Source organism: Microtus pennsylvanicus, chromosome 15 (assembly GCF_037038515.1).
Source record: "Microtus pennsylvanicus isolate mMicPen1 chromosome 15, mMicPen1.hap1, whole genome shotgun sequence".
NCBI lineage: Eukaryota > Metazoa > Chordata > Mammalia > Rodentia > Cricetidae > Microtus > Microtus pennsylvanicus.
Window position 1 is genome coordinate 18,434,249 of NC_134593.1, and position 26,982 is coordinate 18,461,230.

Sequence of the window (26,982 nt, forward strand, 5' to 3'; positions counted from 1 at the left end):
TTAGCTATGTGTAATAACCCACCTCCCTGTTCAACTCTACATAATAAACACACAGAGTTTCTGGATGGCTGTGGGTTCTCAGCCACCTGAGACCAGCACTTCTATGTGTCCGTCAGTCTTCATCTCCCCATCGGCCCCACTCAGGACCAAGTCCCTGGGGCCATACAAGACCATGGCACCGTATGACGTTTCTGCCTTGACGTCTCCATAGCAATGGTTTGTAATCTGGAGTTGTAAGATGGAATCAACCCCTTCTCCTCTAAACTACTTTTTGTCAGGGTGTAGTTGCATAGCAACAGAAGTTAAACTAAAACCATCAGCTTCCCATAAACATAAAAAATATCTGAGTGTGTCCGCTCCTGAGTGGGAAGCTTTATTTCAAAGCATGGTGTTGGAGTTTTCGACTGTGACTTGAATCTGTTGCTTTGATCCTGGGCCGAGGCAGCACACCAAAGTGTGAATGTGCCAAGGTAGCACACCAAGGTGTGAGTAAGTGTGTGGGCTAGCACACCAAGGTATAGTGTGTGGGCTAGCACACCAAGGTGTGAGTGTGTGGGCTAGCACATTAAGGTGTAGTGTGTGGCTGGGAAACCTGATTCACTCTTCCCTGGGGAATAAACAGAAGGGAGAGGAAGAGCTTAGTGGTCCATAATCCCCTGGAAGACCCTGGCTTCAGTGACCTGAAACCTCCCAGGAGACTGAAGGCTGTGTCACCTCCCAATGGGGCCACCCTGGAAGCAAGACGAAAGCCTCTTTGGCATCCACCTCGGATCCAAACTGTAGTGGTAACTTATGCAATCCTATGTGCCGGGTAGCTGCGCACTTGATGAAAAATGCATTAAGCAAGTTCAACAACACCGCCTAAAGGCAACTAGTTTAATATTCTGAACCAGCTCTATCAAATCCAAGGTCAGGCTTCGGGGAAACAGTTGAACAAACATCTCTTGAGAGCCTGCTCCCTAGCACCTATCCCCGGGCCTGGAGGAATGAAGGATGACTCCAGCCCTCACAGACATTCGCTCTGATTCACAGTCACCAAAGGAGTTGCTGTAATGCCCATTCTTTCTAGAAATAAGAGGAGCCGGTCGCATAGAATGCTTGGCATGTACTCTGGTATTTAATGAGTATTAGTAGTTGTTGTCATTATTGCAAAAAAAAAAATACAACCGTCTACACTTTTGTCTTCTGACTTGCTTTCTCCATTGTCACCTCCAAGGTAACGCCTGTAAAACCGCGTTAATTCTTTATAGGATCTATCACCATCTTCCCAAGTGTTTGGTGACTGCAGCAGCACCTTCTCAAGGAGGGGCTAAGAATAACCAGCCACTCCCCTGGGTAACAGTGTGCTGATCTTCAAGCGCCTTGCAGTTCTCATCTTGCCTTCCACTACCTTTTCAACAGGCTCTGCTGAATGTTCTTCTGTGGTTTGGGGGACTCACTCTGGTCTGGAGACTTCTCACTCCTGCCCTCGCCCTTTTCAACAGCGTTGACTAAGTTAGTCACAGCTTTTGAAGGGGAATGCAGCAGGCTCAGGGTGCAAGCCTACTGGATGCTGGTTCAGTTACATTTCTGAACTTGAGGGCCATGCATTGACAGGAAAAAAAAAAAGAACAATTAAAGCTTAATGCTGAGGTCCAAAGTGATGAGGTTTCTGGCAGGGTTCCTGGGGGCGACTGTTCCCTGATACCTGCAGGAGGTCTGCCCACTCACAGGGGGAACAGGATGGCTTGCAGGGCTCTAGGGATAAGCGCGCAAACACATTGGGAGATGGTTGTGTCATGGGAATATAAATTCCAGCCTATTTAAAAATTTCCTTGTGGCAGCTCCCTACGACGCTGGCAGCTGACTGATCCCTCTAAAGGACAGGGCTTGACCTCACGCATGGCTTTCTAAATGTAACTGCACGTTAATCCCAGCCTCCACCGCGGAGTGCCGCACAGGGATGCCCACTGCTGACGCCCTCCTCTGTAACCCTCAGATTCTCCAACAGCTGGATCCCATTACGGCCAGCTACGTGGCCATGAAGGGCTCCTCTTCCACCACTGATTGCCTTTTTAAGGGTACGTGTGCCTCCTGAGGCTCAACTCCATCCTGACCATGGCAAGCACCGGGGTTCTTGATAAAGACTGACTGTGATGAGTATTCTATCTCTCTTTCTATGTCTCCCCAGGACGTCTAACCACAGATGAACAGCTCCTCTTGCCTCTTGCTCTGGCAAAAAGCTCGTTAATCAACTGTGTAAATACGGTTGTTTGTGTTCTATCACAGAAGAGAATTGTTTAAAAATAGTCTTTGTTCTTGAGGAACCCATGTATTTACCAGGATTAAATCTCACTGCTTCCATATTGGGGAGGTGAAGGCAGAGATATGCCAGGACAGCATTCCAAGGGAGGGTTGTCACAAGAAGTGCAGAAAGGAAGACTGAGAGACGCGACCATTGGATTTCAGACAGCTTTTCCTACGCGGGAGGCCCAGCTGGCTGTGGGGACAAGGTGGAGTGATGGATGTGTTTATTAGAGAGCCCCATCAGATGAGGTCTGGCCCTCTTCTTAGGACCCCTGAATCTGGAGGATGCTGGGAACATAGACAAGGGGAGACTGACTCCCTCCAAAGCTGAAGGTTGGTGTATTTCCTCAGGAAACCTGATCTAATTGTCACTGTCTGGGTTGGAGTCCCTCTCAGGAGGTTGTTGTTCTTGAAGTCCTCATACCAGGTTTGTCAGCATGACTGATCCCATCTTTGGCTCTGTACCTGGCTAGGATGGCCATCATGCCTCTTGGATGCCATCCACAGAAAGCACCGCAGGGTTGTGCACAGTGAAACTGCTGGTCAATGCTAGTCAATGTCTGTGGGAATGATGAACAGGAGGAAGCAGGGTGTGTGAAGAGGAAGAAGCCAAAGGGGGAAGGAGAGAGATGAGAGGAAAAACAAAAAAGAAAGGATGAACAAAGGGAGGGGGAAGGGTTGCAATGAAGGAGGAGCGGTTTGTCACCTCTTTCCTTATTTCCTTTTTGGTGCGGGTCAGATTGGAGAAATCAATCCCGTGCAAAAGAATGTATTTATAACATGTAAGAATCTGACGTACAGGCGGAAAGCATGTGCGGAACGAGTTTAAATGGCTGTCAGCGATCCCTCGGAGTACAGTGTGTAAGTCACCTCATCACTCACCGGCCATGCCCAGCCAAATAAAAATGATACATGTTCTAATTTCATTGTTACCCATACTTGTGGCTCTGCAACAGCTGGCAGGTCACATGGCTTTCTTGAAGAATATGCTCCAGTGAATCTGAATTTGGGGGTTCCAATATGTGTGTGTTGTATGAGTGTTTGCATGTGCACACATATGCATGGGTTTGTATAAGCCAGAAGACAACCTCAGTCATTCTTCAGGAGGTGTGGACCACCTTCGCTTTTTGTTTGTTTGTTTTTTTCCCTTTCTGTTGATTTTTTAAGGCAGGGTCTCTCGCTGGCCTGGAACTTGCTAAGCAGGCCAGGCAGGCTAGCCAGTGAGCCCCAGGGAATCTGCCTGTCTCCACCTCCAGACTACTGGGGTTACAAACCCACAATGCCATGCCTGGTTTGTTTATGTGGATTCTATGGTCTTGAACTTACATACTCATCCTTGCTACGTAAGTTTACCAACTGGTTTGTTTCCCAGCCTTGAAGGTTTGAAGGTTCCAACTTTCAACTGAAAAAAAAGAGACGTTAAGGCATCAGATGATTAAATATTACGGTTGTGCTCTTCCTTCATTGTTGCCCATTCCTGCACTGTTGAAAAAAGATTTTCTCCCAGAGCCCTCAGAACTCTTCCGCCGTGGGAGTGGGAATCAGGTATCCTAGTAATCAGAGACGTGGACCCTAATCTTCTGGTAGCTTGCTCCTGATGCCACCCAGCTGGGCTTTGATGTAAGGCATGACGTAAAATACACACAGGCACCAGCTACATACAGCATGTTTCCTGGTGTCTCTTCTGTCTGCCACAAACGTGGGAACACACAAGAGGCTCCCAGGTGGATAATTTAAAACAGTTGCATCGCGTATCAAAATATAAAGATCCTATGAATTGAAAACAGCTCTATTGTGTGAATTTTTAAAACTAAAAGTCTGACTTCGGTGACCTCATCGGGGGGTCGTCTCCCCACGTTGACATCTTCCACAGGGTTCCTGGGGCTGTCACTGTGGGTTGCTGGGTGCGGGGAGCTTTGCTGAGAGGGTTTGAGAATTGACTTAACATTAAAGGGTCTCAGATGTTCCTGCATAGATCTTATCAGAGCCCATATTTGTCTCTGTACAGTACAGAACTTTAAGAAGAGAAATTCGATACGGTAAAAATTCGCTGGGTTCCCTTTAAAAGCTCTTCAAATACCCGTGGAATGTTTAAAAATAAATGGTATTTGTCACAGATGTTCCCAAATGATCACTGTCATTGGTCAAATGTGTTACAAGGTCAGAGAGAAAGGTCAGTTTCTTCCGAGTGAAGACGCTGGGTGAACATGGGCAGACTTAAATCTGCGGAGCCTGTTTTCCAAGCCGTGTTCCATTAGTGGTCCGGAGTGACAGGGCTGGAAGCCCGGGTTAACGCTGAAGTCAGTCTTCAGGAAAGCTTTCTTTTATTTATCCCTAGGAAGCCAGCTCTCTGTTGAAGATAGATGTTTTGTGCTGTCCAATTCCAGTTCCCCTTGGTGCGTGCTTGCGTGTGTGATGGTGGTGGCAGTGGTGACAGTGGTGGCTGCGGGGCTCCAAGTCTCTCAGGGACTGGGATATTGGAGTGAGAGAATGGTGGCATCTGATTCCTCTCCAGGGCACCTGGCTTAGGCCCTTGAGTTGCTGATCAACTTGATAGCACACTTTGTGTTGATTGATACAGCAGTGGTTTAACACAAATTAGAATGGGAAGCTAAGACCATGAGGGATCTTAAGCAAGAATCCTCAGAGATGAAGGATGCTAAGAGTCTCAAGCACCCTTCTTTCCTCCATCCTGTCCCTTTCAGCGACTCACGAAGGTAGAAAGAGCCTGTCTTTCAGATAAATGAGGACTTAAATTCCAAGTAGGGAGCCAGAGCTCCGCAGCTAGGAGGATCTTGTCCAAGCTATGTTTGGTAGGTGACAAAATCACCTCCTTGATCGAACACATCTGAAATCTCTTGCCCAGCTGGAGGGCAGCTGAGAGCTTTTTGCTGTGTTAATCAAAGACAACAGGGTAGAAGATTAAAATAATAATAATAAAACATCCAAATCCTAGGATATACTATCCTGACAACAAAGACATTCTCCTTGTGTAGCTTGGGCAAGGACAGGGGCTCTTGCAGCAGGCTCTGGAGAATTAAGGCAGATTTCATCAGTTGTCACCTTTGGCCCCCTCTTTTGCCACCTGCTGACTTTAAGAAAAATTTGTCCGATGATGAGGATTAATGTGAGGGCAGATTCCATTACTGTTGGATGTTTGGGATGAAATTCGATCATTTCCCATCATGCTCCTCCTCCTCACCTGCTCTGGAGAGCAAGCTGAATTCTTCCAAAGAAAATTTGGTCCAGACCAGAACACACCCGGTACCAGTGCCTTGGTCACTTCTGAAAAGTCAAGGCTTACAGGCCCAAGGCTGCTCCCCTGGTTTGTTTATGTGGTGAGGTTTATCCCTTTAAGGTCCAATTTCAGGTACTCAGTGAAGCCCAGATGGCTGGAGGCTGGCGGCCCTGGAGAATTCAGGTGCCTGCCAGGGAAATTTCTTACTCCGACCTTCTTGAAGATTCCTCTGCAGTACGTGGGCTGTTCACTTCCAAGTCAGCCCACCTGAGCAGAAAACTTCTTTGCTAATCCAGCCTTTGGCCTGTGCAACCTGGGCAGAAGCTCCTTCCTCCTGGGTATCAACAAAACAAATACAATCTTAATAGACTCCCCCACCCCCACACCAGTTTTGCAGATTTTTGTTCCCGTCCCCTCCCCAGGCCCTTTCTATATTTTATATAGGACATCATTGATATGCTTTTGCTATATAAACATCAAAGTTCAGGAATTTTCTTTGGTGTATATGTATGTATGGTTCTATGTATGTGGGTGTGTGTGCATGCATGTGCCATGCGTACATGCACCTGTGTATGTTGTGCGTGTGTACGTGTATGGGCATGGAGGTCAGAGGACAACCTCCGGTGTCGTTCTTCAGACTCTCTTCCATCCCCTGTTTGAGACAGGATCTCTTATTGGCTAGGAACTTTGTCAAGCACAACAGATTAGCCAGCAAGCTTCCAGGAATGTACCTGTCTTCACCTCTGATCTTGCCGTCCGTGGGATTACAGCGCATGCCTCCGTGCCTGACTTTTTAGGTGGGTTCTGGGGATCCTGACTCAGAATGGCATGCTCTCAATCAAGGTCCAACTCAAGGTCCTCTCCTTCATGACTTTATCTTACTGGCAACCGACCCTTCTGAGCTGCTTTGTACCTACGCTCTGGGCTATCCAGGGACGTGTGCCTGCTCTTACATTGATTTCTTGAATTGGTTTTATCCCAGCTAACCCCCAAAGTCTGCAGGAGTCCCTTCATTCATTTCCTCTGTGTTTAGGGGAAGCAGGCATTATAGTTTGGAGTTTTGTTTCTTTTCTTTTCATTTTTTTTTCCAAGACAAGGTTTTTCTGTGTAGTGCTGGCTGTCCCAGACTTGCTCTGTAGATCAGGCTCTCCTTGAACTCAGAGATCCACCTGCCTCTGCCTCTGCCTCCTGAGTGTTGGGATGAAAGATGTGTGCCCCCACTGCTTACAGTTTGGATTTTAAATGTCCCCCAAAGCTCATGTGTTAAGTAAGGCTTTTTATTCAGTGCAAACAGTGGGAGGAGGTGGAAGCTTTGCTATGCAGGATCTAGGTGGAAGAGGTAGGCCACAGGGGTGCTCGTTAGAGGGATATGGAACCCCAGACAGTTCCCCTTATAGACAACTTTTTGCATGTGTTTGTGACAACACTGGAAAACAGCCTAATACACATCGCATACACAGCAAACACTGGCTGGTTTACTATTTGATGAGTTATCGTGTGCATTTTGGCTAATGGGATTCTCTGTAGATTTTTTTGTTTGTTTATTTTTCTTGTTAACAGTCTAATCTCCGTACTACTCTTGCAAGGTCCTGGATAGTCACTTTTGTGTTATTCTGGCCACACTAAGCCCCTGTCCCTTCTCATAGTCAAGTGCTTCAGGTCCTGTCCACCAGTGGCTGCCAGGCTTGAATATATGCACACACCCCTTGTGCCATATTTTTAAACTACTCTTTGCACCCTTGTTTACGAAGGCCTCCTTAATGCCATCGGCAGGCAAAGTAGCATCCTCAGTAGGCAGCAGCCTTGTGAGCCTAGCACGTGCCTGCTTGCCTAGCTGTCATTCATGCGCATAGCTCATTTCTACTTGCTGGGGATGCTCCTTGAGAGCCAGGACCTTTCTGCTATGCTTTTATACATCCGCCACCACAGTACAATGCTCCAAACTGACATGCTTCTGAAAGTTTGTTGGAAGGCGTGGTTATTTGGGCTTGCATCCCTAGATGGGGCAGCAGGAAGAAAATTCATGGCAAGAACCTCTCACTGGGATGCCTCTAGGCCATAGAGCTACCTTCAAGCTTATGGGAAGTCTAAAATAGGAGACGCTGTTCCCAGGGAACTTTCCATTTATCAGAGAAAAAAAAATCAGGCCTGGCTTCAAACTCACAGAGATCCACCTGCCTCTGCCTCCTAAGTGCTGGGATTAAAGGCGTGTGCCATCACTGCCTGGCATGTTGTTTCTCTTAAAGCAAATTTAGGAATATATAGAAGGAGGGGTCTACAAATGATTTGGGGGACAGCGTGAATTTGAGTCCTTAACACGTTTAGGGGATTATGCTGAATGCAGTCTGTAGCCTGGGCTGGAAGAGGCACCTGGAACTTGGGTCCTTTTTAGGATTTCGTGGCTGCTTACCATTTGTTTCCTATTTTACTGACTACTCTGAGAGAAGCAAAATCAGGCTCCCGAACTTCATGACAAGGGTATTAAGTAAAGCAAAGGCTGAGATGAGCTATTCTTCTCAGAGGCTCCAAGTGCATAACACAGGAACTACATATCAACTTGACACAGCTAGAGTCCCCTGAGAGGCAGGAGCCTCAACTGAGAAAATACCTCCATAAGATCTGGCAGTAAGCAAGTCTGTGCAGAATTTTCTTAATTAGTGATTAACGGGAGAGGCCCCAGCCTATTGTGAGTGGGGCCGTCCTTGGACTGTGGTCCTGGGTTCTATAAGAAAGTAGGAGGAGCAAGTCAAGATGAGGAAGCCAGTGAGCAGCATCCCTTTGTGGCCTCTCTATCAGCTCCTGCCTCCAGGTTCCTACCCACTTTGAGTTCCTGCCCTGACTTCCCTCAGTGATGGACTGCATGTGTAAGCAGAAATAAACCCTTTCCTCCCCAAGTCGCTTTAGGTCATGGTGTTTCATCACAGGAGTAGAAACCCTAAGACACCTGAGCTTCCCCTTGATCTGTGGTTTCTGACTGGGAGCAGGCAATGCCAGATACCGCTTTCTTTGATGTCATAACAATTACATGTGTCAATCACTTCCTCAACGTAGGTCAAAGTTGTATTAATTACTTAAGAATTTTTTAAAGATAAGAAAATCCCCAAAGATACTGATAAAATTTTCCAAGGGCAGGAGTTACCTAGTGATGGGCATCTCTTAGTAAATCCCAGTGGGGATCTGACTGCTGGGCATGGCTTTGCTAGGTCACTTTTAGGGATTCATTCCTTTGTTGCCGATTGTCTGGCTTTATACATAACTATGACAACTTTGAACTTTTGTAAGCAGACGTGCGTCTTTCGATTCCAATACCGAACAGAACTCGTCCTAGCAAACCCTCTGCAGGAGCCGAGGCCGAGCCAGCTTGGGAGTCTGCGCTGCAGAGGCAGAGGGTGGGATCTGGTGCTGCCGTTCTTGGTCTGGGAGAAAGATGGAGAGGTGTCATTTTCAGATGCAAGTCAGAGTGCGCGAGAGGAACAAAAGCGGAAATGGGCAGGGTGATGGCGTGGATCACAGAAGAACCGGATGGATCAGTGGACTGGAAAGGGAGGAAGGTGAGAGGTAGTCTATCAAAATCAGTGTCCAATCCAGAAATGAAGCCTTGGGCTTTAGGAAATGGACTCCAGGTGAAAAGTAACTGCATTCTGATGTCTGTCCCTGTTAGAAAACTGCAGAAGGAGGAACAAAAGGCATGGCCTTAAATGGAACGTAGTTTCAGATGTGTGACCAGCAGCGTAGAAGGTCCCTGTGGGTGGTCTATACACTTCTATGTCACACACAACTGGAACAACCTGGCCAAGCCACCTACCAGACCTACAGACAGCTTTAGTCTAGCGTTTGATGGGGAATCTTAGGGTTTTTTTTTTTCACTATGTTACTGTAGCCCAAAGTAGGAATCCACCAACTTGCCTAGGAAGATGCCTTGCTAGCCTTTGAAGCCTGGGGTTTATCTAGGTTGTGTATCTTGATGTTCAATTTGGTTGATAATGATCAGAAGAGTACATGCAAGGGTATGTGTAGTGATATTTTATTTGTATTTTAATAAATAAACTTACCTGAAGATCAGAATGCAAAGCTAAGACACTAGAGGCCAGGCAGTGGTGGCAACACACCTTTAATCCCAGGACTCAGGAGACAGACAGATGGATCTCTGTGAGTTGAAGGCTACCCTAGACTATACAAGATTGATTCAGAAACAGATCCAAGTGGTGGTGGCTCACACTTTTAATCACTGTGTGTGGGAGTCACACACCTTTAATCCCAGCACTAGGGAGGTGGAGACAGGAGTGATATGGCTGGTGAAGAGAGGAATATAAGGTGGGAGGAGACAGGGCTCAGTGTGGGGTGCAGTCTGAGGATTTGTGGAGACAGGATCTCGCCCTATCGGTCTGAAGATTTGGTAGAGGTAAAAGGTCTCTCTTGTTGACTGCTTTGCTTTTCTGATCTTCAGGTTGAACCCCAATGTCTGTCTCTGGTTTTCTTTCTTTATTCGTGCTGACCTACGCACACTCATGAGGGGTCAGAAGACCATTGATGATGTATAGCTCTGCCCTTGGGTATTTAGGATGTGCTGCCTCCTGATGCCTGATAGAAAGCTACACTAGGTAGTCACCAAACAGTGAGGAACATCTGCTAAACTCTCGTGTCTATTTTGTAGAGACTTACTCTGTTGTTTGGACAAACAGCAACAGCCAACACCCAATTCTGTTAAAATAACTTGTGTGTGTGAAGAGAGGAACATTTTGACATTGCCTCAATATCCATCCACGGCTATTTTGATGGATTTTTATTTATGAAATATTGGCACAGTTTGAGCCGGAGACCTTTGGGTTGGTTGTTTTTAGAAGAGAGTGCTGTAGAGCAAATGAGTGAGTGACGGGGACAGCCTGGGACAGCCTGTTCTAAATTAGATGCTCTCCGCTTGATCTGGCCATTTTATTTTTGAAAAGGAGAAAGTAGCACGGATTCATTTACTATCTTGAAAGGGCCACGCCAGAAATAATTTCATAATCCTAAAGGCTTGCCCTTGTCCAAGACTCTGCCTAAGCCTCCATGAAGCTCTTTAAATACTCGGGGCTTTGTTCTGACTCAGTCCTCCTTTTGTGTGTCTGTAGGTTTTTGCCTTTAGAGGCTGCCACATGTTCATGTTTTAAATTCTCCTGAAGGTAATCTCTCTAGGGAAGTCCTTCTGGGCTGATGGTCATGTGAACATTCATATTTTCATTGTTTGAATGAGAGAATTATATCTTTTTAAAAAACTTGTATAATAGGGCACCAGATGAAGGAATGTGCGCCCTTTACCTAAGATGTGAAGTCATTTCAACTGACTATTAAAACCATCCACATTCCGCTGAGAGGACAGGGGGGCGCAGGGAATCGTTTTTGTATTAGGTCACAAGTCTGCCAGCTATTATAGTAACCTGCCCCTAGAAGTCTGATAGCCCCCAAATCAGCCCTACCTTGACTTAATATTTGGCATGAATTCTGAGTTTTGAGGCCATTTCTGTGATTAGACCCATTTAAGGTGCTCCGAGTGTAACATCTCACCAAAACAATTTCGCTGTGATCCTTCCCACATCTTCTGTCTTTGGGGATGTAATTAGATTTATTTATGAGTTGGAGTCACCTCTTAGCTTTGGTTAGGGTTACAACCAGGGTGGGCTCCAGTCAAAGCTGTAAAACTGTCATGGTGCCTCGCTGGGCTACCTTCCAGGGGTCCAGAGCCCGCTGTGACGCACCTGGGACCACCGTATTGCCCATCCCTCTGGACTGACCCTGTCCCATGCTAAACTCTGCTACCCTTCCCCTGATAAACATCTCCGTTCATTCCTTTGCTCCCTCATTTAATAGATACCCTGCGGTGGCTCCTAGGAAAAGAGGCAGAGTGCTACCTTCCACCCACTCATCCTAAGACCTCCGGTGGGTTTGTGAAACTCCTAGTAGCCCGGAACCCCATATACATTGTTTTCATCCATATGTACATTCCTATGGCATGGCTTGCCATTTTACATGGAATGAAAGAAACAGAGGGGGCTGGGGAGATGGCGTAGTGAGCAAAGTACTTCTGTGCAGCATGAGGACCCGAGTTAGGGTCCTCAGAAATCATGGGAAAACTGGCCGTGATGGCATGTGCCTTTAAGTTCAGTGCTGGAGGAGGGGACAGGAGGGCCCCAGGGGCTCATGGGTCAGTGAGTCTAGCTTTAACGGTGTAGGCTTCATGTTCAGTGAGAGATTGGTCTCAAGTGGATGAGGTGGAGACATGAATAAGGAGAAACATCCAGATGTCAGGCTTTGGTCCCTACTCATGCCTGTGAGGTGAGCTTATTCACACATATATGTGTATACACAAGCATACATGCGCGCACACACACACAGCTTTATACCAATCACTCATACTCACAAAATAAAAAGAAATAAGCCATGATAACTAACAATGAAACCAGAAGAACCACATACTGCAACAAATGTTAAGTGAATTTGGCTTCTCATAATATTTTATTATTTCATACTGTGTTTTCGAAATATGGCTGAACATAGGGATGAATAGCAGGGCAACCACTGAACCCTTCTCAGCTGTCAAGGACGGATGATGACTTCACTCTGGGTTAGAGACAACAACTATTCCATCACTACCCAACCAGGCCATGGAAGTGAGGGTGCTTCTCTGAGGAGAGGCAAGAGTCTAGGAAGGCGGAGTGGGAAAAGGAGGGAGACACTTGACAGAAAGTCCCCTCTGTGGAAGGTGGGGACAATCTTGGGACCCCAACAGGAAGCCTTGGAAGCTGAGGCAAAGAACGGGATGGGATGAGCGGGGGTCAAATGCCACACTTCTGATCAGCTTTTGGGGGTGTCTTAGAAGTTGCATTTGATTTGATTTCTTTTGTTTTATTTTGTAGTACCATTTTAAGCACTATTTAACTTTTGGACCACCAACAGTTACAAGGTGATTACGTTTTATTCAGAGAAGCAGGTTTTAGGATTAGCATCTAAAATTTCAACTTTGTGGTGTTAGGAATTTAGCTCAGGGGTTGAGAAGCTCAAGGCCCTGAATTTGATCTTCAGCTTAAAAAAATGAAAAGTAAAATTCAACACCAGACATAAAGTATTTTTCCTTTGGATCTATGTTTATAGCTTTGCTCTCCAAGTCTTAGAACATTTAAGATTCTTGTGTCAGCTTCTCAAGCATCACACCACATTTGGGATGTTATTTCTGATGTGGTAGCCATTCACTCTATGCTGTGGGGATTATTTTTGTCTTTTGCTGGCTCATTCCCTACAGTGCCCATCACTGCTGGATATCTCAGCAATTTCCCATGTGTTGACTTGATTTTACATTTCTGATCTAAGTTCACTTCGGTATGTTTTTAGTTTAAATTGTTACATTCAATTACGGGTATTTCTTAAGACACTTCCATGTTCCTTTGGAATTCGTGAGAGTGAAAATATGTTTGTTATTCTTCTCTTATTGGCTCCCGCCGTCCTTATCAAATGTTTACCTCTCCCCTACATAATCAAGGCTCTAGAAAAAGAAATGAAATCTCTGCCCTATAAATTCACAGACTCTAAACAATGGGGGCTTCTTCTCCAGTATCTTGTTTCTTTAGGTTTTTAGTGTTTTGCCTTAAAAAATTTATTATGAACAGCAATTCACAACACACCAGCTATTCCTCCTTGTAGTGACCCAGCTCTAGTTAGTACATCAACGTTTGGACAGGAATGATTCCCAAGCCTCATGTGTCATCTGGTGATGCTATTTTGAGAGACTAGGGAACCTTTGAGAATAGAACACCTCAAATCATGAGTCCAGATAAATCCATCTTCCCTTAAGTTGCTTCAGGCAACTTGGTCACAGGAATGAGAAAAACAACTAACCTAGTGTGGCATTAACCTTTTGTTTTCTTCTCTTGACTTTGAGGGTGTGGCATAGTATTCTGTTTCTAACTGTTAAGACTAACGTCGACAACACTTGGCTTCTGCATGTGTGAGTTTTGGAAGCTCAAACATTACCGTCTCATTTTTAATTGTTGTTTTATGTATGGACATTTCACCTTTTGCCTGCCTGCATGTCTGTGTACCATGTGCCTACCTTGTGTCTGTGGAGGTCAGAAAAGGGAATTGGATCCCCTGAAACTGGAGTTACAGCAGGTTGTGAGTGGGTTGTGATTCTCATGTGGGTGCTGCGAATCAAACCCTGGTCCTCTGGAAGAGCAGCCAGTGCTCTTAACCACTGAGCCACCTCTCTAGAGCTTCCTTCTAAAAATTTTCTAACTTACACCCTTCTTATCTCTTACACCCCCTTTCTCTCTCCGCTAAATAAAAAGTGAAAGACAGTAAGTCTATATGACTTTTACCTTTAAAATGTCAGATCTTTAGCTGAAAGGCAGTCTGGGAAATGTAGTTTGTACAGGAAAAAAGCACTTCAGTAAGAGCTAAGAAGGAAGGCTGTGTGGCAGTTAATTCCATCCACTGCCATGACAGAACGGTAAAGAGATGGGCACTTCCATGAGTTCCTCCCATGGCTAGTTTTGACCGTCAACTTAACAAAATCACCTGGGAGAGAGAATCTCCATGATGGATTATCTAGACCAGCAATTCTCAACCTGTGGGTTGCAACATATCAAATACCCTGCATATCAGATATTTACATTACAATTCATAACAGAAGCAAAACGGCAGTTATGAAGTAGCAATGAAACAATTTATGATGTCACCACTGCGTGAGGAACTCCATCAAAGGATTGTAGCATTAGGAAGGTTGAGCACCTCTGGCCATCTGAACCGTGTTGATCTATGGGTATGTTTATGTAAGACTGTCTTGATTCTGTCAACTGAGGTTGAAAAACCACTGTGGGTAGCACCATTCTCTAGGCAGGGGCTCCGGAACTGTGTGAAAGGAGAGACGGAGCTTAGTGCTGGTGTGCAAACATAAATTAATTCCTCTCTGATTCTCAACTAGGAACGAAGTGTGACCAACTGTCCTAAGCTCCTGCTGCTGTGACATTCCCACAGTGATGGGCTGTCACCTGAACCTGTGAGCTCAAGGAAATCCTTCCCCGCTAAATTTATTTCATCAGAGCATTTTGTCATTGCAATAGATAAGAAACTGAGAGAGTAGAATATTTCCCACAAGGGGAAGAAGGTCTCCTGGGCTTTCTTCTGTGATCAGGGTCACAGAGCAGTAACAGCTCTAAAGGACTCAATTAGGCCTATCTCTGGGTATGTCTGGGGAGAGGGAGATTTATCCTGAATGTGGATGGCACCTTGCATAGGCTGAGGGTCCAGATGGAATAAGAGAGGATGAAGGAGGAAGCCCTACAGGGGCAAGCATTCCCCTCTCTGACGGAGGAAGGTCATTGGTTAAATAAAAAGAAACTGCTTGGTCCTCATTGGTTAGAAGATAGGTGGGAGGAGTAAACAGAACAGAACGCTGGGAGGAAGAGGAAGTGAGCTTAGACTCCACAGCTCTCCTCTCCGGAGCAGACGCCTCAGAGAGACGCCATGCCCCAGCTCCTACCCAGGATGGACTTAGGCTAGAATCTTCCCGGTAAGACCCGTGCTCACAGATTATTAGAGATGGGTTGATCGGGATATCAGAATTAGCCAGTAAGGGCTAGAGCTAATGGGCCAAGCAGTGATTAAAAGAATACAGTGTCCGTGTAATTATTTCGGGGCATAAGCTAGCTGAGCAGGCGGCTGGGGTGTTGGGGACGCAGCCCCATCGCCGCCCTTATTACTACACCTCTCTGCTACCATGATGAACTTGGCTCCACTACAATGGCCCGACCTCTCTGAATCCGGAGCCCAAATAAATCGTCCCCTACTTAATTGCTTCCTATTTGGTATTCTGTCACAGCAAGATGCTATAACACAAGATCCTTCCACTTGTCTTACACATGGATACACACTGTCAGGGAAATGCTGGTAAATACTGACCTCTTCAAAGAAGAAAGGGAAAGTAAGGAAGAAGGGGCCAAGTAGCCCTGGAGATGTAGTAGCCAAGGCTTATCCTGGTTCTCTGGTGGCAAAGAAGGAAATTTTACAAGGAAGATTAAAGGCATCAGATGAATCTGGAGGCACTCTGATGCACATACAGTTCACATGGCATCAAGTGAGCTGGGAAGTCTTTAATATTGGTGGGTGACACAAGACCATACACAGTGGAGAAAGCCGGGCCACAGGCACACGAGTGCTCCTGTGTGAAGGGACTCGCAGCTGCAGAAGAAAGACTCTTACATGTTGAGCTAAATGAACTTTGTAATGTCTTCCTCTCTCCCACGTGTGTGCAGGTGTGCACGTGAGTGTGGACATCAGAAGTCCCTCTCAATCATTTCCCACCTTAGTTTTTAAGAGAGGTCTCTCACTGACCCTGGCTCTCACTGTCTTGACTCAAGTGGCCGACTAGTGGGTTCTGTGAATACTCCTGTGTGTCCTCCCACCCTACCCCCATGCTGGGGCTATAGGCCATACTCCTGAGATTAGCTTTTTTGATATAGGTCTTAGGGACTGAACTCAGGTCCTTATGCTATGTGAGTCGTCTCCCTAAGGCTCTTATATATCCTCCTGGCCTTCCTCAGGGAGGAGACGTCAGTGGCTTGAGCCTGGCCTTCCTCAGGGAGGAGACGCCAGTGGCTTGAGGAGCAATGCCGTACAAGATGTTGGAAGATGCTCTTCTCTGCAGACTGGAGGACCCAAGAGGAAAGCAGTGTGGGCCCTTGCTGGCTCACAGGACTGCAAAATCTGCTTGCCTCCTCCCTGCTGTCCCCAGCACTAGCTAGAGATGAACTAAGACTCATCCTTCACCGTGATATTTTGTGTGGAACTCTGGAAGGGAACCCCTGCTTTGGTTTCGAATGAAGTCTTGTGGCCACAAGGATATGAGGAGATTTCGTGGTTATGTTTTATTTTCATGAAAATTCCTCCAAGCCCCTGGAATACAGAGTAATTGTGCATTTTAGGCCTGACAGCTACAGAGTTCTCCAGCTTTCCAGCGTATGTTAACTCCAAGGAGAAGGAATGCCAGCAGAGCCAGCAAAGCCCCCAAGCCCACAGGAATCTGCCTGCTACTGACCAGCGCTTCCGCTTAGTCACAGGGCTGGGAGGATGAGTCACCTATAATGTTATGTTTCTGAGAGTTTCACCGAGAAGTCATTTTTAAGCACAGCGTCTTAATTCTGTATCATGCTTTTTATTGTATCCATATTTTAGACAAAAAGACCTTAGAAATGACCTCACCTATGGAGACTGAATATTCACTCTCAACTCTCAACTAGTTTCTGAGGAAACTAGTATTGGTTTTGTATTTTTAAAGTTGTTTTTTTAGTTTAAACCAAAATTTGACATGTAAACTTTTTTGTTTATTTGTGTGATGAGGATAGAACCTGAGCCCACAGGGGTGCTGTATAAATTATCCACTGCTCAACTATTCCCACAAACCCTAAAGCCTTTTGAAGGTCTGGTGGAGGCTGGGTCTGGCTAAGGGTTTGAACAATTGGTCACTAGACTCCTCTCTCCTCTCCACAAGTAATTACACTGTTTATTGAAGCCAAATGGTGTTAGGATGTTAGAGAGGCTATTTTATTTCAAGTTTGGCTATGGGATAAATTGACAACCCAAGAAGGGTGCTTGAATCACTCTGAACTGTGACTGAACATTTGGAGACTAGAGAAGGGACGTCTTAGACATCCTCTGGCCATTTGGGCATCCCCTCTTTTGTCCAAGAAAGCACAATCATCGAGCCTGGAGCATGACCTCTGTTACCTTATTGGATTTGAAGTTGCATTTTGTCACCAGGTGACCAGAGATGATTTACTTAGTCTTATTGTATCCATAGCCTCTGGGTCACTATGATTTAAAACTACCTAAAAGGATAACTCAAGGGGAGGAGGACTTGCTCAGGTCACACTTTCAGAAGTATCTGCAACCTCGTGGCAGAGCCGATTGTGAAATTCAGGACACAGAGAAGTTTCACAGACAAGCCATTCTGAGTAGCTTCTAGAATCAACTTGCTACAACCTAGAGGCACCTGAGTCAAGTCAACTGAGTAAAGTCGCCTGAATCAGACTGGCTCATGGTCATGGCTTTGAGGAATTGTCTTGGTTGATGATGGAGGGCCTGGTTCACTGTGAGGAGCACTGTCACTAGGCAGGCAGTCCTGAGCTGTGTAAGCAAGTTAGCCAAGCCTGAGCCAGGGAAAGGAGCCTGAGGACAGGGTCCCTTCATGGTGTCTTCTCACGTGCCTGCCTTGACTTCCCTCCTTGGTCTGTGACCTGGAAGTGTAAGCTTAAATACACCTTCACTCTCTGAGTAAATAGTAAGTAGATATTAAGTAGAAGGAGAAATCAAATTAGACCATCAACCCAGGTGACAGTTAGGAGGACTAACCCTACACCGGTTTCTTCTTCCCTTGGACACCGGCTGGCAGGGTTAACGTGACTACATGGATTTGCACCTTATGAAGTTCCTAGAAGAGCAAGCACAACAAATGAATGTTAAGTAATATAATTAATGTTACTAGTGACTTCCTGTCCAGCCCGGGCTGGGCACACTTCTCTTTCTTTAGCTGCTCAGTTGGAGTAAATGCTGAGCAATGTGGTAAATTAATTGGATTACTTACTATTTAACAAGGGCCATGGGCAGGCTCAGGAAAGTGTTGTTCCTGATACTATCCCTATGGACACAGGGCACTCCATTATCTATGTGAAGTGGAGACAAACCCGGAAGGTGGCAACCGGAAGCACTGTGTGAGATCGTGTCTTTATAGATGCTGTTGGCATGGACTTTTATGGAAAGGGCTTGGGCTGTCAAGGCTGAGTGTGTCCTTCTAATGTGTGTGCTTGGGAACAACACTTTCACAGGACTTAGCCAGCATGTTATTTGCTCTCCTTTCCTGGGCATGACTTCATTTCAAAGAAGTTGCATGAGTTTGTTTTCCTCATTGAGAAAACAGCAGATCCAGGAACTTGGCTGGGTTCCTGCTCCCTATCCCCGCCCTGTGTGGACTCAGTGGGGGATGGTTAATGAAGAGAAGGATGTCAAGGGGGAGTCCCTGGTGCAGAGTAAGTCCTCCTGTAAATGGCTGTCAGAACGGATGAGGTCATTTCAGGACCAGTTGGAAAGGCAGGGGACACCATTGAGACCTCATGTATTTCTGAGAATTTTGAGGACTCATTCATTTAACAAAAAATCTTCAAAGTGTAATTGGAAATAAACAATTGAGTGGCCGATTTTCTCGGCTGGCTTCTTGTGAGACAGTAATTTCGTTTTTATATCTTGGGCTCTGAGGCTTCCTCACATTCAACGTTAGATAGACTGCTTCTCTTCTAAGCCGAGTGTGCAGAACACCATGAAGGTCAGGAGGAGGACACGGATAGAAAGAAACACTTGATCTCTGTGATGTGTTTCCTGAAGATCATTTTTGAGGTGTGGTCCTTTAGCCTCTTGGGGGATGGTTTATAAAGTCATGGCTTCTGTTATTTTTACTCCTGAGTCTGAAGGTGTCTGGTCACCATGGTTCAAGGCCTGGAGTTTGTGGGAGGCACCGGCTTCTTGTTCCGTGGCTACCAACCCAGGCCTCACCCTTCACTCTTAGCTCAGGACATGTTCTACAGACCATAAAACACAATGGCTAGACACTGTAAAGCCACCAGGGTGTTGGGCAGGGTCCACCCTGAGGCTTCATCTTTGAGCTTAGAGGTGCCACTTGCTGGTCTCCAAATGTCCCCAGCTGATAGATGGGTCTCTAGGAGAGTTTGTGTGTGACTTTGCACCACTTGGCTGGTGTATAGCTTCACAGTAATTCCATCTTCCCAATTAAAATCCTTCTTTCTCCCAGTGGCTCTGTGGGGGTCTACTGTCATTCCTCGGTTGTCATTAGCAGGGAAATACCTTTGTGGTCACTCAGCTGTCGGCTCAGGATTCAGAATGACCCAGAACAATGACGATTTCAACTCATCATCATATAGAACCCATTACCCCCGGTGCAGCTACATAATTTTTGAATAGAATCCTTAGGGTACATCCTGTGAGTATTGGGAAAATATGCACATGGGCTTTTTTGGCAAGGAAAATTACCTGGCTTCAGTTCTGGAGACACTAATAGGCCAGAACAGAGGTACTTACGTCTGCAGAGATGGAGAAGGAAGAAGGCTTATGGCCACCTTCAGCTCGTAGGATGCTTCAGACATGTGGGCTGTAGGCTTCCCACACTCCCTACCTTTGCAGTAAATGCTGCCAGGACACGCCCTCTGAGGCATTGCTTGTTTATTAGGGCTTCTCTACATAATGAATCTTCTCTTTTCCTTTAAAAAGGTTATGTTTACTGTATTTATTTGATGTGTGTGTGTGTGTATGTGTGTGCATGCACACGCATGCATGTGTCACATGCATGTGGGTACCCATGGAAGCCAAAGAGAGTGTCATATTCCCTTGAGCTAGTGCTATAAGTAGTTGTGAACCACCTGACATGGTTGCTGGGAAGCAAACTCAGGTCCCCTGGCAGAGCAGCAAAAGCCCTTAACTCCTGGACCATCTCTCTAGCCCCTGGGTGCATCATTTTAAGCTCTATGGATGAGTCAAAGTAGGGAATCAGCAGCATCTGGTTTATATAATTTTAAAACATTAAGGCATTGTCTACTATTTTAATTACATGAATTTATGAACACAGTGTAATGATCTGATATTCAAATACATAAATAAATAGTGTGTAATGAAAAATTCAAGGTACTTACCATCTCTCTTTCCTTAAGCTTATATTGTTATTAATTGGTAACAACCACACGTTTTTCAGGTATTCAGAGTATACTGGTTAAGTGAGGGTAATCGCCCTTCCCACCTCCTAGTTCTCCTTGTGTTTGGTGTCTCTGAGCCCCTATCTTCTAGTTACTTCTGGGTCAGAAGGGAGATCATTGTGACTTACTGTCATCTTAACAGAACCTCTCTCTTTGGACTGTCTTGACTTAAAACAATATTAACCTTGAGTAGCCCACAGACATCCTTCCATTCCCAGTGTCTCAGACAATAGCAGTCATGGCCAAGGTTCTCAGAAATCCTGCCGTCCTTGCTCAGGGATATTCGTCATTTTCATTGTTGTTGGAAAATACAAGGTCACTTTGAGGCAATCCTGAGACATCTGGACAATATCACATGTGGGTTAAGTTCTTTGAAGTGGGCAGGATAAAGTCTCCCCAAACTAAGATGAACCACCTTTACCTGTCCACCCTTTCTCCATTCCCTTTACGGGCTGGAACCAACCTCAAGTAGTTGAATATGGAACAGGTGTAGGAAGAAAGGGCTTGTGTGGACCACAATTTATTTTTTTTTAAGAACCGTTCGTTCTGTACCCTTGATGATTTGTGTGTGCACCTTTGGTACAGCTGTACAGATGTGCAGCCCCTGTAGGGTGTTTCTCGTCCATCTGATGTCTTCCATGGAGAGACCCCACAGCTCCCCAGGGAGTGGCTCTCCACCTTCTTCCAGGGGACCAAAGTCACTTCTTGTATCCTGTGATGAACAGGCAAGGAATCCGATATGTAAACTGGTATGACTGGTAGGTAGCAATAGAACCCCAAGGTGGCTTCATCCAAGCACGTGCTCTGCTATTTCATGACATCGCTGTAGACCCGAGAGCAGCTTCATGGGCTGTGGTCAGTGGAAAGGACAGAGTGCCATTGCTCAGACCAATATGCTCGTTTGAATGGTCTTCAGCCAGCACACAGTGGGAGCATTGGGAAAGCATTGTAAATGAGCAGGCTGGGGTTCAGTGCTGGTAGCACAGGGGTGTACGGCTGCTGGAGTTGCCGGCACTGCCTGTCTTCCCCACACACTGAAGCCCCCAGAAGCTCAGGTCCTTGTGCATCTTGATAAGGGCTCTCCATCCATCACTGTCAGACCCAGTGTTCACATGGCGTGTGCTGTTTCTAACCTAAACTGACTATTGAAGGGCTTTGAGGGGTTGCAAAGAGCCATAAAATATGAGGACACTTCATTTACTTAAAGATTATACATGTCAACACCTCGCTGGATACAAAAAGGGGAGGAAAAATAAACTGACAACGATTAATATCATTAATGACTTGTTTTGCTTATTTTCTGAAGCAGTCGCTTGATCTTCCTCGTTTGAAGCAGAGAAACCATGCAGGAAGGGATGACATACTTGCTTCTGTGTTTTCTTCTCTCTCTGTCCTGGTGGGGGGAATGTTTTATTTTGTGTGGAATTAACGTGTAGTTATTAGCTTGAATTCAACAAGATAATGTAGATGAAGCCAGATATGTGATGCTGAGGAAAAAAAACAGGCCTAAAGCAGAAACATCTGCCCCAAGCTGATGATGGAATGACCCGAGAAGTGCCGACATTGTTCCTATCTATCAACCGCGAGTTTGATCCTTAGAGAAGTCTCTAATACACTTTTAATATTAGAAAAGTTTATTTTCATCTTGGAAAAACTAAGAATAATAACAGATTTGCAGACTGGTGGGGACTTTGACAATCAGCTGGGGTATTTGGCTTGATTTTTGTTGGATACTTGAAGAACCAATCAGCAGGAGGCATTCCTGCAGCAGTAATTTTGGTAGGGGTGGCTCTCCCGAAGGTGTCTATGGGATGGCTAGTCTGGATTCCTTCTTCTTTTCCTATGGTAGTAATGTGATTTCAGGCACATCATCTTGTGAGTAGGGCGTCTCTGGTTTGGTGAGCTGGGCTGTTAAACGGCATTTGCTGTTTGCCTAAGAACATCAGCTTGTCCCCCAGTAGCAGGGCCATATATTGCCAACTAAGTGGTGTGACCACATGACGTGTGTGACTTTGAACTGCAGATGTGAGCTATGGAGGAATTAGTGGGGTGTCAAGAGAGGCAGCATGCATCATTCCACAGTGGAGATCCACTTATGAATTAGGCTGGTGATGCTGAACCAATAGAGGAACTCAAGAATCCAAATATTTGTGTGACATTTTCTTTCAGGGACAATGCCTGAGAATGCTCTGCCTTCATGGAGAGTTTTGCTTGGCTAATTGCTGCCAGGGGGATAGCAAGCAATGAGTGAAGTGGGAATGAAGATCAGGGCAAACCAGGCCATCCTGTCAGATGAGGCCACAACCCCTCCATCACTGTCCTGCAAGGCTTCCTCCTAACCCAAAGGAAGTGGTAAGAACTCCCCCATGCGTAATTAGCATTGGCTCCTTCAGGCTGCTGGGCTAAAGGAGGCTGTTGAAAATGGACATGTTAATTTAAGATGCACTTTATGATCTAGGGCAGGAATCAGCAAACTGTAGAACATGGCTAAACACAGCCCGCCATCACCTGAGCATGGTAGCTTCACTGCAGCCATGTTGATTTGTTCTTGCCCTGTGTCATGATTTTCCCATGACAGGAGAGTGCTTCCGTGGAGATGAGAAATGTCATCTGCCACCTGACTCTTGTCTGGAGAAGTCTGCCTCCCTCTGCTCCGGCATTGCTCAGCTTCACAGAAATGGTGGTGTGTGCCATGTCGTCATCTAACCTTTTCTAGTGGCCACAGGCTGAAAAGAGAAAAGTGTCCATCAATAGCAAGGACTGAAAGTTAACAATGTATTTTAAAAATTTGATCTATGTTCTTTCAGCTAGCAATCCATATTTTTTTTAAAAGTGGGATATTTCCTTTCTTTTCGTCAAATGAGTCTCCAAAACCCAGTGTCCATCACTCTCTAAGATCTTGTGTTCTGCATGAGCCTCATGTGAAGTGTTCTGTGTCCAGATGGCACTCACAGCTTCCCTATTGGCTGGAGTAGCTCAAGACATCATTAGTATTGACATCCTGGTCTTTAGTTTCCTGTCTACACACAGACCCATCACCTCACCCTTCTCAGTATCATGGCTTCAGTTATGAGAAGGAAGGACGGTCTTAGAAGGAAATTAGATGCTTCTAGCTTTCCTAGGCTCTTGAATAGGGAGAGAGTATCTTCTGATCAGGACAAGCGAAGGTAAACTTGCCAGGACTACAGGGCAGGTCTTTCATGGACAGGGCCAGGATATATGGTTTCCATTATAGTGACACAGGTGCCAGGCTGGGGACGGGATGGATACCTGTTCTATTTTTGTTTCTGTTGCGGTGGTAAACACCCAAGGGGTGGGGCAAGGCAGGGGAGGAAGTGTTTATTTGGCTTACAATTCTAGGTCAGAGTTCACTGTTGTGAGGAAGTCCAGGAAGAATGTAAACATGCTCATAACACTGCGTCCAGGAACACAGAGAGAAGGAAGGCATATATACTCAGCTTGCCTGCACCTTCACAGTCCAGAGTCTGCTGTCTAGGGAACGGTGCCCCCCACAGTGAACTGGCTCTTCCCACATCAATGAACATAACAACGACAACCCCCAACAGATGCAGCCACTGGCCAACCTGATCTAGACAGTCTCTAATTGAGCTGCCCTTCTTAGGTCGTAGCCACTGGCCAACCTGATCTAGACAGTCTCTAATTGAGCTGCCCTTCTTAGGTCGTTCTAGATTGTCTCAGGTTGCCAATGAAAATGGACCACCATGCCTTCCAATTGAATTGAGACTTCTGGCTTAGTTTTTGAGGTCTGGGAAGCATCATCAGAAAAAAACTGTGTTTCACCCGTGTCTTTTCTCACTTCTGAGTAAAGGGAGGCCACGCTTTTTACTGAACTGATGAGACCTTTTCTTCCAGGTGTATAAAAAGGAGAGACATTTTATATTGTTATTTTTTTTCAGATTTGGAAAGTTTCATCTTCATTTGATCTGGCTAAAAATAAAGGGAAAATTTATATGAAATTCAAGACTGCTATAAAATAACAAGAACAAAAACTAGAAAAAACTTATATTTTAAAACTAGTTTATGTGTATGACTGTTGTGTCTGCATGTGTGTCTATGCACCATGTACATGCCTAGCATCCATAGAGACCAGCAGAGGGTGTTAGATCCCCTGAGACTAGAATTACAGACAGTTGTGAGCTGCCATGTGGGTGATGGGTCCTCTGGAAGAGCAGGTAGTGTTCTTAACTGGGTCTCCTCTCCAACCCCAAACGTGTTTTTATATCAGGGAGATTATAGGTAGTATAGATTATAGGTAGTGTTAGATTCATTTCTAAGTGAGAGATATTTCCCATGGTCTGACTGAATGCCAGTAAGCCCTGGAGGAGGTAACTTGTTTGTGTTTAGTATTCTGAGTTTCAAAGTTCCAAAGCACCTGTAGGCATCAGCAGGCTTGCAGTGTAAGGTTGTTGCAATTTGATTCTCATAACTAATACACAAGAACTGAGAGCTGAGGTGAAATTCAAATGAAATGCGTATGTGAGAAGCTCTTGTCTCCTTTTGGACTTTCTGCATGTTTCATTCAATTTTGTTCTGGAGAGCTCATCGATTGTACTGATTATAATGGACCAAATTGGATCCAAATTGCATGCTGAAAAGCTGAGGTGAAGGTAAGGAGAGAGAGGGCAGAGCAAGAAACTTGAGTCTTTGCCTCCTGACTGATTTTGTCCGTAACAGAAAAAAGTCCTGCGGGTGGTAGCTGTTCTCTGGGCTCACCGTGAGTTTCAGAGAGACCACATGAGAATTAATTGTTGAGTCTTTGTTCCTGTAACTAGACACAATACCGGTCTAGATTCTGTCTACCTGCCTCTCAGGATGTGTGAGCTTCCACAGTTCTAACGGACAGTTCATCGTGAGCTAAAACCTCAGAGGGATAAATGTACAATGGCTAACTTTGGAGGATGAGTGTCCACTTAGTACACAGATGCCTGATGGCTTTGTCCTCGTCCACTTGTGTGGCTCAAGGGCTCCCACACTGGTAACTTTCCTCCTTGCTGTGACTCAATGAATACCTCACAAGAAGCAGCTCAGGGAGGGAGGGCTGAATTCAGACTCACTCTTTAAACAGGATACAGCCCATCATGACTAGAAAAGCTAAGTATGACCTTAGGAGCATGCAGTGTGTGTGTGTGTGTGTGTGTGTGTGTGTGTGTGTGTGTGTGTGTGTGTGTATAAAACACGGAATCTGTTGTCAGGAAGCAGAGAGTGGACAGGAAGTGGGTGGAGCTAGCTAGCCTCAAGGCCTGCCCCCAGTGACTCACTTCCTCCAGTAAGGCCCACCTCCTAAAGGTCACCAGTGTTCAAAAGCAGCATCACTAACAAGAGATCAAATGTCCAGATACAGGGGCCAGAGGGGGTGGTTCACGTTCAAACCACAATCATTTCAGAAGGAAAATCTTTAAAAATGACCCGTGGGAGTGGAACTGATGCCCTTCTCCAGTGGGTCCAAAAGTAGCAATGTGAATTTCTCTGACTGTAAAGAGGAAAAGGTGAACCGAGATGTCTCCACCTGGAAAAACCCAGAAAGAATAACTTAAGAAGATGGTTCTGGTTTTATTTATAATTTCTTCAACTCTGAGGTGTTTGAAGCTCTGTCCCAGAAAAAAAAAGAGGCTTTGGTATTTCAAAATAACAGGACACAGTGCCACCAGTTCTGGGCACTGTAACCTGGGCTGGTGTGAAGAATCAATGTGCTTTGTTGTCGAGGCTCAATGCTTTATATAATTTCGCTAGTCCTTTTCGTCGGCTCCGGAAGACGGAGGGTAATTGTGTTCTGCATGAAGTCTGATTACCTATTGAGCAAAGAGGAGAAGGACAATGGAGAGTGATTACTTTGGAAACGTACAGAAAACCTGTGTCGGCGCCAGATTTTTTTTTTGTCGGCAAGTGGAAAAACAGGGTTTATCAAGTCTGTGAAGCTTTTAGCCTGACATTTTCTGTTTAATTGGGGAGTCTGAGTTTTCAACATCTGCTCTGTTGAGTCTCAGAGGTCTCTTCATGTTGGGAGGCTCTGAACCAGTAAACATACTTTAACAAGCCCTGTTGTTCAGGGGTGACTGTAAAAGGTGCACACAGAATTCACTTGGAAATAGTTTTGAAAATAGATGTTTGAGGTGGTTGATTCATTTTAAATCTGGAAGCTTTAAATTTAGGGAAACTACCCCAACCAGGATGGTTTATGGGGACAGCCACTGTAGGAGACTTGAAGTTACACCATGCGATTCTTACCTGTTGGAGAGTGTGAAAACAGGATGATCATCCTTAATCATATAACCTGAAATACGACATGGCTCAAAATCCAAAATGTTCGGAGCACTGACATGGTACCACAGTGGAAAAGTCCACATTTGACCTCACCTCATGTGATGAAATTCAAGTACCTTAAAGTATTGTATTTAATTACCTTCAGGCCTGGTATATGGAGCATAAATGAATTTCATGCTTAGACTTGTGACCCATCCCTCGTTTATAAGGCACATGCAGATGTGACCAAATGCTTCTGGTCTCATGCATATGGGGTAAAGGACCATTTGACCTGCATGGATGTGCCTACAGATAGGTGAGCAACTGGCAGCTACTCTAGTTCCAGCGCATTTGAAGCGTGCTTGTCCCATTCATGTGGTACACTGGCTTATCTCTTGTCTACTCTCTCCTCTT